Here is a 4,598-nt window from a genome sequence, read left to right as displayed (position 1 = left end):
TGGAATTAGTCTTCTGTGTGCTTTCGAGGCTTCAATTATTGGTGCAGAAGATTGACAGACTTTGTCCTTTAGTAAACGGATCCTTCATGCTGTCCTGACTGTTACTCAGCTTCATTCGTTATCTCCGAATGTTCTACTTCCATGCTGAGTTCTTTCTTAGTCATCTTCGTTCTGTTTGTATAACTCTGAAGGATTCTTCTAATATAGTCAGCTTCGTTCTGGCGACTTTAAAGGAAGTTTCTGATGCTAAGTTTTACTCCACTCAGCTTCTTATTCTTTCATGCTGAGTTCCGTTTCACTCAGCTTTGGCTTATGCTGACGTTTAACCTGTTTAACTTTATATATATATTTTTGCACTCAATACTGAACAAACACATTAGTACAATTAAATCAAAGCATTAAATTTAATTGCCTCTTAATCATGGATGATTTTGTCAAATCCAAATCTTGTGGAAAGGTGTTTCAACAAGATCAGCTTTCTGTCTCGACAGAAAACACCGTTACATGCAAGTCTCAACAGTAATATGCCAACCCCTATAACATATTACTTGACTTGGGTTGATTTTAAGTCTATTGGTCTATTATAAAGTATAGTCTCACTTCATGCTTGTATGAACACTTTATAACTACTTAAATAAACTCAGGATTACTTTCTTTATGAAAGATTTGTGCCTTTATATATAGTTACATTTTAATGCTATATATCTGATTAAAACAAATGATTAAATAAACAATTTATTCATTAATATTTATATCCTAAAACAATTGTCTTTAGGATACTAAACTCCAACAAATTGTCTATGAGCATAGCTGTAGAATTGTTGCACAGCTAGGCTGGTGTTTGCCTTTGTGCTCATGAGTGAGACCCATGTGTACCTGCTATAGTCATCGAGTATAGTTAGAAAGTAGTGTTTGTCGGAATAAGATTCCTTGACCGGGCCCCAGATGTCTACGTGAATGATGTCAAAAATAGCTTTAGCAATGCTACTACTTAGTGGAAAAGAAGCCTTTTTTTGCTTAGCTCGTTGACATATGTCACAAGGTGTGTTTTTTATTGAATTGAAATCATTACATTGCAAATGAAGGCCTTGCAACCTCTCATGAGAGGGATGGCCGAAACATAAATGCCATAAACTAGCCTTAATTGAAAAAGTAGAATGAGCATTCGCTATGCTAGGGGTAGGATGCTCTAAGTAGTATAGACCCTCATGTTCCTTAGCCCAACCAATCTTCGTCCAATTTCTGGTATCCTGTATCACGCACATTGACCCGGTTATAATCATACACATTTTGCTAGTGTCAAGCAATTTACTGGTTGATATCAAGTTGTAATCAAAATTTGGAATACACAATGCATGGTATAAAATGAGTTCTGAGCTTAGCGGTACTGTGCCAATGTACTCTGCCTTGACTCTGTCCCCATTGGGTAAGTTTATCCAGCAATTGTCAATTTTGGTATATGAATCATAAAACTTGACATTGCATATGATTGGTCAGTTGCTCCGAATCTATGATCCAGTATGGCTTTAGGAAGTTACCAGAAATATTGTTTAGGGTCTTACCAGGGTTGTTGCCCTTTGCAAAAGTGTTAATGCTGCTGCTGGTTGCTGGGGATTTGCCTGAGCAGGGCTGCGAAAGTAAAGCAACAAGTGTCTGATATTGTTCTTTGGTGAGTGTGAATGAGTCTGGTCCTGTTTGTCTGTCATCCTCTTCGCCTGAGTCCCCATTATCTCTGCCTTGACATGTCGTTCCATTTGCCTTGTGTTGGGTGTTTTTGTAATTGTTTCCCTTGTTCCTATTGCCATAACTTGGAGGGTAGTCGTGCTTTTTAAAGCAAATATCCTCCGTATGTCCTGTATTTCCACAAAATGTGCAAAGTGATGAACTTTTGTTTGCATTTTTGCGGTTTGCATACCGTGGGTTGTTGTTTCGATTGTTGTTGGGTCTATTTTGTGTATTTGCAAAACCAGCGAATGGTGTACTCTCACTTCCTTCTCCATTTTTGGCAGGCGCAAGGCCGAACTGGCGTTCGTGTTGAATGGACAATGCATAAACTTTGTTGAGTGAGGGAAGTGGCTCGACGAGGAGGATCTGGGAACACACGGTGGAGTAGGACTCATTCAGTCCCTGCAGAAAGGTTATCACTTGATCTGCCTCCTACTGATCACGCAAGATCTTGAAGGCTCCGCAACTACAAGCAACTCGACAGGTACACTTGGGCATGGGCCGTAGGTTCAATAGTTCATCATAAAGTATCTTCAAGTTTGTGTAATATTCAGTAACGTTGCCGTTTCCTTGTTTCAGGCTGTGAATCTCTCGTCGGAGTTCCAAGATTCTTAACGAATCTGCTTGAGCGAAACGTTCCTTCAAATCGGCCAAGATTTGATCCGCCTTATCCAGCCACATGATGCTCCGAGCTATGGAGGGAGAGATGGCATGGTGTATCCACGATATAACCATATTGTTGCATCTCTCCCACTAATTGTACATGGCGTCTTCCAAGGCGGGTGCCCTGATGGTTCCGTCAACAAAGGAAAACTTGTTTTTGGACATTAGAGCAACCTTGACGGCACGTGACCACTGATGATAGTTAGGTCCGGTAAGCGCTTGTGAGACAATGGATAAGGCCGGGGTCTCATTTGGTGGAAGATGATAGGGGCTGCTGGAATTGATTATAGGGGCAGCCATTGACACTCACTTTTGGGAAAAATCAGAGATGCTCTGATACCATATTAAATTGAATGAGGTAAAAGCAAAGCTTTTGAAATTAATATTCTCATTGAAAAATAATTAAAGAGTATTTACATTCTTATATTGTCTGTAGGTGTGCTCAACAAGAAATGCAAGTAAAAAGGACAGGAGCCAAGTGGCACAAAGAGGACCATTGATCAAGTAGTACTATGATCAATGGTTGTGATGAGAAGGGCTTCACTCCCCTATGATGTGGTGTAGCTAGTGCATGTGGACCTCTTCTAGAATCCCTTATTGCTGGTAAATGACTGAAATACCCCTAGGATATTCAAGTGACTTAAACGTGTGATGAAAGGAGACTTAAAGTCTTCTGTACTTGATTATATCGAAAAAGAGAGGTTCAGTTGAACCAAAAACTCTTCCAAAGCTTCTTGACTCTTCGTTTTTCCCCTTCCTCATTCTGTGCTTGTGTTCTTGATTATTAGGAGCAGAAAACTTCATTTTGTTTGAACTTTGCTCTGTATTATACACAGTTACAAACAATTTACCAAAATGTTAACAACTAAATCTGTCATATATAAGTTAATCATTAAAAAAAAGTCAACGTTTCTAAAATGTTTATTATTATACCAACACAGTTATAAACGATCTAAAATGCATGAATTGTTGTAGGTTATAACCAAATTTGTTTAGATCGCCCAATATGAAATTTAAATAACTGTTAAATTAGTATGTTCAAGTTTTCCGTCAGATATGGGTAAGTTTGGTATTGCTTGAAAACATTACGGGTAAATTTGTATCATTTTATCCGCTAGATGTAAATCTGCATTTTTCAAGAACGATAAGACAACCTAATTATATATCTAAATTTATTTACCGTTTGATGTCATGAACTTATTATGGGACATTTAAACTTGTCAATTCGGGATCTCCAACACTTTTATTATTAACATGTTATGGAATGTGTTTAATTGAAAGCTTGACTCAACTGTGTCAATATATATCAACATTAAAGTCTATCAAATCAGCAAATAAGAGTACAGAGGTTCAAAATTAACATGTTTTGACTTGTGTTATAGTTTTAAACTTCTCAGTTTTAGACCTTTGGCGCGGACGTGTTATGGATTGTGTTTAGTTGAAAGTTTAACTCTATGAAACCGGGTTTTGCTGGAAAGCTTTTACTTGATATCAATATATTAAAATCTAGGGTAATTAATTTATTAGTCCCTATATTTTGATAAAATACATTATTTAGTCCCTATATTTTCAAAAACACACGGTAAGATCTTTAACTTTTTTCTCGATGAACTATTTAGTCCATGTATTTTCAAAAACACACGGTAAGATCCCTAACCATTTTCTCGATGAACTGTTTAGTCCCTAACGTTTTTCTTGGTGAACTGTTTAGTCCCTGCCGTTAGACTCTCATGAAGATTCTGTTAGTCAATTTGGATTAGCAGAAATATCTTTCGGCATCACTGAAGCAGTTGGCAGTAAACATGACTTGAGAATATGGAGGAAATTAAACTCACCATTGAGAGTAAGAGGATTTCCACCTTCAATTCTAACAGGAAGAGTAAGCGAGAGAGATTTGAGTTGATTTCTACCTTCAATTCAAACATGAAGAGTGAGAATGAGTGATTCGATTATGGGTTAGGGATTCAATCATTTCTCCATTTTTTTGTGAGCGCGAGTTGTGAGAGAAAGACATAGAGGTGTGAATTGTTTTTTACTGATAAATAGTAAAGGGTAATTTAGTCATTTCTGAATTCATAAACGTTAAAAAATCTAACAAACAGACGGAAGGACTAAACAGTTCACTGAGAAAAAGGTTAGGGACCTTACCGTGTGTTTTTGAAAATACAGGGACTAAACAGTGTGTTTTATCAAAATATAGGGACTAATAA

Source organism: Euphorbia lathyris, chromosome 4 (genome assembly GCF_963576675.1).
Source record: "Euphorbia lathyris chromosome 4, ddEupLath1.1, whole genome shotgun sequence".
Taxonomy (NCBI): domain Eukaryota; kingdom Viridiplantae; phylum Streptophyta; class Magnoliopsida; order Malpighiales; family Euphorbiaceae; genus Euphorbia; species Euphorbia lathyris.
This window is presented reverse-complemented; position numbering follows the sequence as displayed.